Here is an 11,186-nt window from a genome sequence, read left to right as displayed (position 1 = left end):
TGGTGGTGTTTACGATCGGTGGAAGGTTAACAAAATGTGCACTTTATGGAAGGGAAGCTTGGAGAGTGCTGTGGGACATGGCTAGTGGAAGGAGGGCTGCATAAATTGTGAGTTTCTTTGTTGATATTTTATTTGTCATGTACATAATATTATTTTGCAACTAATTGTTTTTATATATTTTTTGCATAGGGTGACAAAGCAATGGCAATTTACAAGACAAGAGTAACACCAAAAAATCAAACGTTTAAGTTGTATCATGCTTGGGAAGTCCTCAAGGATTGTCCGAGGTGGGGAACCGATGCGGACCAACAATGGGGAAGATTATTTAAATGTGCAACCGCACCGACAAACGATGTCAATGAAGGTGTCGATAAATTGAACTCAACTTCTTCTTTTGCAAGGCCCCCAAGAAGAGATAAGCAAAAGGAGGAAGCAAAGAGAAAAAGGAAGATCCGATTAGTGCACAAATTGCTACCGATTTGCAAGATTTACCATGATGCAAGAAGAGGATAGGGAGCAAGAAAGGTTTGAATGTAATTTCATGATGGAGCATCTCAACAAATATACTCCAGAGAGGAAGAAGTTCTTACATGATAAGCAAAAGGAAATTTTGCGAAGGCATGCCACAAGGAGTATATTTCAAGATGATGATTCATCTCAAGGCTATATTCCAAGTCCACCACCAAGTCAAGATGGTGGATACCATTATTAAGTTTATGTAGTTTATGAATTATTGATTGTATTAAGTTTATGTGGTTCATGTGGTTTATTAATTATAATTTGTATTAAGTATATGTAGTTTATTAATTGTCTATGACTTATTAATTATCATGTGTATTAATTTTATGGCTTATTAGTTATTGTTTCTATTAATCTAGATGCCTTCAATAATTATTGTACTTATTATTGCACACTTTGATGTACAATAGATGCCTTCAATAATTCAAATGGTCTTGAATAATTTTGACAACGTACTAGACAAAAGACTTGTCACAAGAAGACACTTCAATTTATTACTAGAAAATACCAACATAGTACACTTAAAATTTTACAAAAAATAACAACATAGCACACTTAAATTTAACACAAGAACACAACGCTTTCTCCACATCCTTCCTGTAAGACTCTTGTTTCTGCGAAAATAATTTCTTCTTCGCACTACCGAGATGAGAATAATTTTTCACAAAGGTAAACCAACTAGGATAAATACCATCAGTTAAGTAGTAACCTAGCTCATGCCTATTTCTATTTACCTTGTACCTCCATTCTGGTTCCCATCCATTGACAACATCATCGAATAGAGGAAAAGACCAAAGAACGTTGATATCGTTGTTTGATCCAAAAGTGTCGAATAATGCATACCAAATCCATGTGTCGTAAGACACCACAGCCTCGAGCACGATGGTTGGCTTGTTGTGACCCCTTAGATTGGTCAGCCTAAGCAGTAGGACAATTCTTCCACTCCCAATGCATACAATTAAGACTTCCTATCATGCCAGAGAAGCCTCTTCAAATCTTCATGATTTGGCTTGCGGAGGTATGTGGCTCCATATATGGCTTCAATTGCATTACAGAAGCGCTTGAGGTTCTCAATAGTAGTACTTTCCGCAAGTCGATAATATTCGTCAATTGAGTCTGCAAAGTACCCATTAGCTTGCATCCGAAATGCAGATGTGAGCTTCTGATAAGGTGAAAGACTTTGTCGGCCTACGACATTTATCTTCCTTGCAAAGTAGTGGTCATGATTGACAATTGCGTTCAAGATGCTTTCAAAAAGCTCTCTCCTCATCCGAACCCGCCTCCAAAAATCATGAGGAGGATATCTTGGACGTTCGATGAAATAATCTTTCATCATCCAATCATGTCACTTTTCTCTATCACACTACACAAATGAACGCCCCGTGACAGAACCATGATAGCTAGATTTGGCATGGTGCTCATATTGCATAAGTTCGGGTTCTTCATTGTTCATTTCTACATCCGCATTTGCAAGGCTTACTTGGTATTGTGCCATTTGCATTGTCAAGCTACGCTTTCTTCTATCACCCATGGATGAGATATTGATGATTTCAAGGAAACAAAAACACTTTGAAAGTTGGAAGATTGGTGAATATGCTGTGTAATGGTTAGATATTCAACCTATGCTTATATAGAGGATGATTGAAGGTTTGCGTTTCATGTGTGTAGGTTTGTGTTTTATGCGTTTTGTATGTGTCATGTGTTTCACATGTTTGGTGTGCTATACATTTCCATCATGTGTTTTGTATGTGCTTCCTATGTGTTTTGTGTGTCTTTTGTGTTTCGTGTATTTTATGTTTATACAACTCTATCATGATTTTCATATTTGTCCATAGTGTTTCATGAGTTTCATCGATTTAGTGATTTTTCAATATTTATCGGAAAAAGTTCATAAAATTAATTTAGAATAGTCTACATAAACTTTTTTTAAAACTTAATTTAAAAAAATAACATAAATTCATTCTTTAATAATCTGGGACTAAATCCATGAAACACTAAATAATTGAGCTAAATCCATAATGGCCTACAAATATATTCTTCCATGGTCTAAGGGCTCCTAGCATTAAACAAATAATTTTTTTTTTTTTTTGATCAAACGATATTGTCTATATTGAGGGGGTGAGAGAGTAGAATCAAACTTAAAACCTCTAACTTACAGCTGAAGAATAATATCGCTAAACCATAGTATCATTAAACAAATAATTTTAGAAAGCACTTCTATCAAAATAGTAGGAAAAGTTCAAAGTTGGAGGAAGCGCAACACCAACCAAAACCATCAAGCGACCAAAACAAAAAAGAAATTAAAAGCCAAACCGTAGAGGTATTGAACCCGACGTGAATCGAACACGCAACCTTCTGATCTGGAGTCAGACGCGCTACCATTGCGCCACGGATCCGGTTTGAAGGACACCACATATTATCTAAATTAATGTTTTAAAACGATCTGTTCTGTTTCACACTGCTATGTCGTTTTGTGGTGCTGCATAGCATATGACCAAGACCAAAACGGTTCGCACTTGAAGGAGTCGTCCCGCCAAAGCCCAAAGCGTTTGAACAGCTTGAAGCCTAGAAGCCTCAGACTCAGAGTCGTATTCTCCAAGAAATTTAATTCCATTCAACGATCATCGATCTCTCGGGTGAATGAGCAGTGCATTGTGATAATATCCTCATAATTTTTTCAATTTTTCAGACTCTGTTATACAACTTTGAACGTATGAAATACAAAGGTTAATGGTGACTTATGCACTCTAAATCTTCAACAGCTCATAAAATTCGCATGGATATGTTAATGGTATTTTTTTCGTTTTGGTGCACTAGCATTTGCGTCTGTTTTTTCAAGAAACTAATTTTTCCTTTTAAGTTTATTAAACCTTTTAATTGATTGCAGCATCTGGCGCCCGTGGCCTAATGGATAAGGCATCTGACTTCTAATCAGGCGATTGTGGGTTCGAGTCCCATCGGGCGTGCTTTCTTCCTTCTATTTATTTTATTTTACAGCAAACCATTCACATCACATTAATACTATGTTTGGATGAAGAAATTTAAGATTACTAAGGAATTTTAAAATAACGGAAATTTAAATGATGAAATTTTATTCTATAGAAGTTGTGAATTTTTTTGTTTGGGTAACCTAAAAGAACAATGGAATTGAATACGGAATTTGTTGTTTTTAAACTCTCAATCATAGGAATTGGAAAATGACACATATTTACATGAAATTTAAACTTGGGAATTGGAGGTCCCAAATTCCAAGTATTTTTTCCATGAGGAAATTCTAAATTTCTATATTTATGAATCCAAATAAAAGAATTGGTACATGTCAATTTATAAATTTTGCCTTTAATCCAAATTCCAAGTTTATTTCTTTCATCCAAACATAATGTAAGGCTTTAAACATCCCCTTTTAATCTAAACCATTCACATCACATTAAGGCTCTAAACATCCCCTTTTAATCTAAAGATTTTGAATAAATACATAGTTGTAATAAGTTCGACACTTAATCGTGACTTCCCTCATTTAAAAACGTAGCTTTCTTGTGGAACTGTCGGCAATGGTAGATCCAATAATACATGCCCTTACTCCAGAGCCAAGCAGCTCTACTACTCGGATATAAGTAATTTTATCTTTTTTATTTGCTTACTTACAAGTTACACCTTTGGAGATTCTACGATAAACCAAAACCAAAATTCAAGCCATCTATCTTCTTTTTGTTTTTATTTTTCATAGATGTGATGCGACTCCTTTTGCGGCTCTGGGTCTAGGTCTAACACATTGGCCGACCTTACTGTAATTCACAGCCTTTTACGGTTCCAGGCTGCCACAGCAAAGCCACAATGATTTAAAGGTCAATTTACTCGATGACTTCTAGGTACTACATAAACTTACTCAATTGCCCTAACAACAAGCTTAGAAGCATAGGCAATGCCTAAACCAATGCCCTAGTGCCAAATGATTATCGGGTTTGAACCTCTTTTGTTTTTGCTTTACTGCATTTGATTTGACTGCATTCTTGAGAGGAAAGCAACTTCATAACACGGATACATCGACACTGTAGTGTTATATGCTAATACAACGTAATGTGTAATCTATGCTAATACAACATAATATGTAATCTATGCTAACATAACATGATGTGTAAGCTTTTTTATACACAACGTTTATAATAAGTACAAAACATCACGATATTAGTGTACTCGTGTATTGATATATCTTTTCATGGAGTAATGCAAAGCTAGCAATAAATTTGGGCTGAAACTTCGGCTCAAAGTTGAAATTATATATGAATTTTTGGATGTAGTACTTCATCCTAAATAATTGAGCTAAATCCATAATGGCCTACAAAGCTTAGAAACTATAATGTTCATGTGTCAGCCTTAGCACACACAAGCTACAAGAATACTTTACTAGTCTCTCTTTGTTTTGTGTAATCAATTGCCATCTAGTCTTGCAAATAATGATTTTTAAAGAGAAATTCTTTTGTAAAGTAAATTTCAAATATATACTTTGGCCAAGAAACATGAATAGGTGCCTATGTTGTGCACATGATCCCCATCTTTAAAAAAAAATGGAGACACTCTCTTGATTATTGGATTGATTTTAATGAAATTGTGTGGTTGAGATTAAATAACAGGCTACGCAATCTCAACCACATAATTTCATTAAAACCAAATCTAACGGTCAAGAGGGTGTCCTCATTTTTTTTGAAAAATGGGAATCCCTCTTATTAAAGGATCTGTATATTCATATATTAATGATAATAACATTGTTGATCACGTCTCTCATGATTCTATGATTGAAGGGGTAGTTAGTAAATTTTCCACATATAGTATGGTGTTTTATTTATTAATTTTCCTTCTATGGCCTTTGGTGCACTTTCAATCACTACCATAATCAATTATTCAAAAATCTGAAATTGCTAAAGGAACTTAATTTCGAGTTTCATTATCTTGATTGTTTGGTGAACAAGGATTTATGATCATTTATTATTAAACTTGATTTATGATCATTTATTATTAAACTTGATTTATGATCATTTATTATTAAACTTGGTACCAAAGATTGAGATTAAAATTACATCTATTTATTCGCCACTCTTAAAATCAAAACCAAAAATAATGTATTTTTGTAGCACCTAACAGTGACGAGAAGGGAGGCAGATTCTTTGCCCTCTCACTTCTCGTGCCCTTCTGTTTGTGTAATCACGGTTAAACCATGTCAACATTTTATATTATTATTCTTTTTTGTTTTATTATCTCTATAAAAAAAATATAAAATGTTGACGTGACTTAACCATGATCATACAAAACAGGAGGGCACGGAAAGTGGGAGGACAGAGAATCTGCCTCCGACGAGAAGAACACCATTGACTTAATTAATTATTGCAAGACTATGATGAGTTGGGTAAGGTACTCATGGTCAGAATTAACAAGCACGTCGGCTGTCAAAACTTATATGCTTGGCATCTGTACAAGCGCATTGCTAAGCACCATTGAGGTTGCAGACCTTTAGTTTGGCACCATGTGGCATGCATCATGGTGTAGGACCTTATAGTAATAGAAGCCTTCATGGAAAAAGGGTCACCTAGGAGCTTTCTTTTAGAAGTTCGAAACCAATATGTTGTTTTAGTGGCACTATTAATAACATAGATGATTGTCAAGTAATTGAATAGCACATTATACATTCATTAGATAGTTGTCACATAATGTCGCGGATTGAGAGAGAAGATCTCTCATCTTTTAGATCATCTAATTATATGAAGCCTCTAAAATAAGCACTATATATAAATGTTCTAGCTAAGCTAGTCGATGCTTAACAAACTTTCACTTTGGTTGCAGAATTATGCAGATTTTTGGAAGACTCCTCCTTTTAGGGTAAAGGGACGAATCAAAAGGCATAATCTTGAAGTGGGTTTTGCTCTACTTGACCCAAAAAGACAAAAAGGATGTATAGCCTATAGCAACACTCTATTTTGGTAACGAAAAAGGGTTGATAGTCTAAAAGGTAAATCCCAAGCCAACAAGGTCTTTCACTTTACGAGGGTCGGAGAAGGAACTTCTATTGTACGCAGTTTTATACTTGCTTTACAAAGGTTGTTTCCACGATTCGAAACTGTAACATTTCAGTCCATATTCTATAAATCTAAAGTGAGAATGTCATGATTTTAACAATTTTATACTTGGCCCCTTTCTTCATATCTATCATCCTTAATTTTAAAGAATCCCCCTACTACTTTTTTAATACAAGTAATTTCGGGAGGGCCTCAAGTGCAATGGTATGTATATGTCCTTAACTTACCGAGCATCATACTGCTTTTGTTTCTTTGCAAAGGGTATCCTCTCTCTCTCTCTCTCTCTCTCGAACACACACACACACAGGTGTGCACTGGAGCATAAAGAAATCTTAACAAGTACAGAGTATTTATTTTGAGGGGCCAAGCTTAGCACTAAGATAGTAAAAACAACCTAATTAATTGACCGAGTAACCAATATAGTCTTTGTATAGTCTGGATCGATACAAATATATATGAACAATGATAATAATGATCAAGGAGGAAACTAGAAAGTTAATTCAACAAGGACTCAACTAAGCATCAACAGATACAGGTCCTTGTGAAACCAAATCGTGTGATGTTGTGCAAATTTTATACTAGCATATAAACTATAGCTTAAGGTATACTAATGTTCGATATAAAAAAAAACTTAGGATGTTAATGGTAAAAATGATAGAATACGATTAAAATATTGTGTATATGTGGTATAAAACAGAAGGCCCCATGATTCTGCATGATTGAGTGGATAAATTTGTTTTGTTCTTTCTTCTAATTTACTAAAAATTTCCCCGAATCTAAATCTTTGAACTTTTGATGGTAAAGTTCATTAGGTTGGCCCAGAACAAAATAAAATAGACTATACTTTAGAAGCTTAAGAATATGATTATCATCTAGTTGTTCAGTTTTATTGCTGCCACATGTCCTAGTATTCTTAGAGAGGTATATTTTAACCTAGATTTGGTTTACCTTTTTGGGCAGTGACTTGCCCATGTCTAATGACAAGTGGAGCATCTTTGCTGCTCAAAAGACCATAATGGCCTTCCCAACTTTATTTTGCTTCAACTTTAGAGGGATCAAGTTTTAAAATTATATTTTGTAAATCATAATTGGTGGCTAAATACTTTCTTTAATGATTTAAACGAAAAGTTCAACCATCAACTTCCACATTACGTGATTTACAAAATATAATTTAAGTAAATGATTTCTCTAGTATCATCCTAAAATTTAATCCCAATTTTATATAAATTGCACCTAAAGAAGGGAAAGAAGGGCAGACCAAATGGCAAACGGTGTTAAGGTTAGATTCTTATTAGTAAAGAACCCTATTTCCAAATGTTTGTTTTCTTTCACTCTCGTCCATATATCCTTCATATCTAATTTCAGGAACAAGAACAAAACAGAAGATGGGATAGTGGAGACGGTGAAAAGAGGAGTAAAATGTGAAGGTAGGAATGGTGGGATTAGGGTTGAGATTTAGGTGTAACGTAGGAAGACTTTGAGGTGAACCAAGAAAATAAATATCTAAACTATTAAAATGAGGCATGGAGGTCCAAAATTGTAGAGTAAAAACTCCGCGACGATAATGTTGAAAGTATGAATTTCACAATAGGAATAGAATGGACCTTATACAAAGTTGGCTTACTCTTCATTTTGTCAATTAATTTTATGATGGAATCTCAATTTTTCTTCAGATAACACCACCGACTCACAAAACCTTAGTGCCATGACAACCCAAAACTCCTTTGAATTTGACTTAAACAATCATTCGACTCATTCCTTTGTATCATTTTCATGGTTGAGAGGGCTCCGGACCATCCAGTTGTATCCATCTAATTAAGCTCATTAAGAGGAAAATGAAACATTCTTCCATAGAGATCGACTTTATTGGTATTTATCATGATGGGGATGAAAGGGATGCTGCTTGACAAATCTAACATAGAGTGCGTTTGCTTTCACCTCAAATGAGGTGTCAAACCCTAATTTTTTATTTTTATTTTTTCATCTGCAGATATTTCTCTACCATATGTTTTCTACTTATTTCTTTGTGATTCTTTTTCTTCTACTTTCTAAGGAAAAGTTCATGTTTAACCGTTGTTCATGTTTAACCGTTAATAATCAAGCAACCCCTCACCCCACCCACCATAACCTAAATCCAAAACCTACCCTTATTTAACTTGGCAATATCTGGATTCTTCCTTTCGTTTGGTTGGCAAAGAATAGAAACTTTCTAAATACATCTGATGGAGCTGGGTTTTTGTTGTCCTTTTATTTTTACTTATAATTTTGAGAAAGATGAGTTCTGAACGAGTATGCTGAACATGAAAAATTCTGAAATCACTCACTTCCGAAACTTGATCGAAATAAAGAAGGCTATATATGTTTTCCCAACTATAACAACCGGCTCAGTTGGCAATATGCAGGCCTAGCTATAATGGCGAGTATGGGGTACAACATCTATGGGATTGGATTCAGTAAGTGAACAGTTCAACTACTACTGTTGGCTTGACCAGGAAAATAAATAAATTCCAGTCTCATGGTGTTCACTGTCAAACTCAGTTTCTCAAGAAAATTAATTTGGAAATTAAAATCACAATTTGTACTATCAGTCAGGATTTCTTCTCCTGCCCCTTAGTAATCGAAATTTGCACTAAGTTGGTAACCCATGAAGTTTAATAAAGTTTAAGTTTGTTGAATTTGTTATGCCAAACTTAAAGCTCATACTGTGATTCTTCAACAAAATGTGTTGAAAATAAGATATATGTATTAAAGGGGGCAACAAAACATCAAACAATAAAATTTTGCCATTGTAATAAAAGAAATACAAATTTTAACATCAACTAGAGATTACATGAGAATATATTAGTTGCTCTAACAAATAAAGTTTGACGTAGAATAAAATAATCCTTAAAATAAAAGCGTGTAAAACAATTTCAACATCAATTTGAAGCAAAAAATACGAACAAAAATGAAATTCGGAAATATCCTCAAAACTTTCCAAGGTTCAGAGTCGTCATTTACAAGGTGATTTTTTACCCATCCATTGGGGGTGGGACATGTCCAACTATCCTGAGGGTGTAGGGATCTTATAACCCGATGGCTTAGGCAGTGGCGGAGCCACCCTAAGACTAGGGTAGGCTCGGGTCTATTCTCAAATTATTTTTTCATGACAACCTCTACTATCACTAATTACCACTATCAACTTGAAGTTGTAATTGTATTGGTTAGTCGAATTAATTTCAATCCAATAAATACAAAGCTTTAAATTTTTTATATTAAAGGTTTGAAACTATAGTTCTAGACTAATATTAGTTGATCATATTCTCTATTTCTTACCTATATACAATTTTTCTCTTTGTTTGCAGACTATTATTTTGGTTAATTTCTCATTTTCTCTATTATATTATATATGAAATCAAGAAGAGAAAAATATTTCCTTTTTTCAAATTAGCACAAAAAACCCTTCAAATGCTCTCATGCCTTAATGTTTTTAGAAAAATGTTCTCTTGGTCAGTATGAGAAAAAATAAATGCATGGTCAGTTACCTTTGAATTTGTTATCAAGACTGAAGAATAAATGGATGTGCTTTTAATAATGTTTTATTTTCAACTCTTGGTATAGTTGACTATGTATAATGAAGAATAAACGCATGATCACTCTCACCTTTGAATTTGATACCAAAGCGACCAAAAGAACGAGATAGTTTGTATATATTTGATCTAAAGTGTGCCCTTTCTAACATGAATTTCTAGCTCCGCCACTGGGCTTAGGGCCCTACTAACTTAGGGCTCAGGATCTTATGCTTAATTTGACCTTAATGTGAGGTGAATATGCTCTTCAATTAATGACGTAGAAAAACTAAGAAGAAAAACATTAGTAAGAAAATTAGAGAAATTTTTGTATGTACTGATAGCACCATCATGTGGTATAATTAATTCTGGTAGCACCATCACGTGGTATAATTATTTTATATGTTATATTATGTGTAGGGGACATATTTGATATGTCTCACTTATACATTATATAATAAAAATAAATATGTGTTTTAATTTCAATAGTAGAAAAATTGAATGGATAAACATTATATCATATGTCACGACTTTTACCCTAAAAAAATGTAGGTACGTACACCCATAACAATTCCCTTGAGCACTGGTCCTAAGCTTCTACTTCACTTTCCAATGAAATCTCAAAAGACCAACATCCTCGTTTTTTTGTTTCCAAAAACACACGAGAACCCCAATAAAATAAAATCAAAGTAAACTGTCATATACCCCAACATAATTTTAGATTTCCTGGTCCCCCCCTCCCCACATCAAGAAAGAACCCTATTATAAATAAATAAATAAATAAAGATGAAATTACTATTAAATTTAAAGGAACTTTCGTAGTGCTTTGTAAACAATAAACAAACATATACCTCACAACTTTAAACATATTTATAGCCGTAGATTGAGAGAAATTTTTATCTGTATCCGAATAAAAAGCGAAACTTCGCATATTACAATTACTTATTTATTGTAGTTATTTATTTATTGTAGTGCCAACTTGAACTTGATCTAACTTTTCACTTTACACGTTGAAATTTTACTCCATTTTGGCGGTATTTTGTCTATCATT

The 11,186-nt window shown here is 33.9% G+C and overlaps 2 non-coding genes across 2 annotated transcripts; one reads left to right on the top strand and one right to left on the bottom strand.

Annotated features, from left to right (window-relative positions):
• Positions 1-2,843: 2,843 nt before the first annotated feature.
• On the bottom strand, positions 2,844-2,915 carry TRNAW-CCA (transfer RNA tryptophan (anticodon CCA)). The gene has a single exon. It is a non-coding gene; the product is annotated as a tRNA-Trp (tRNA).
• Positions 2,916-3,412: 497 nt separating this feature from the next.
• On the top strand, positions 3,413-3,485 carry TRNAR-UCU (transfer RNA arginine (anticodon UCU)). Its single transcript has one exon. It is a non-coding gene; the product is annotated as a tRNA-Arg (tRNA).
• The last annotated feature ends 7,701 nt before the right edge of the window (positions 3,486-11,186 follow it).

The sequence above is a fragment of the Malus sylvestris genome, chromosome 4 (assembly GCF_916048215.2).
Source record: "Malus sylvestris chromosome 4, drMalSylv7.2, whole genome shotgun sequence".
Taxonomy (NCBI): Eukaryota; Viridiplantae; Streptophyta; class Magnoliopsida; order Rosales; family Rosaceae; genus Malus; species Malus sylvestris.
This window is presented reverse-complemented; position numbering and strand designations above follow the sequence as displayed.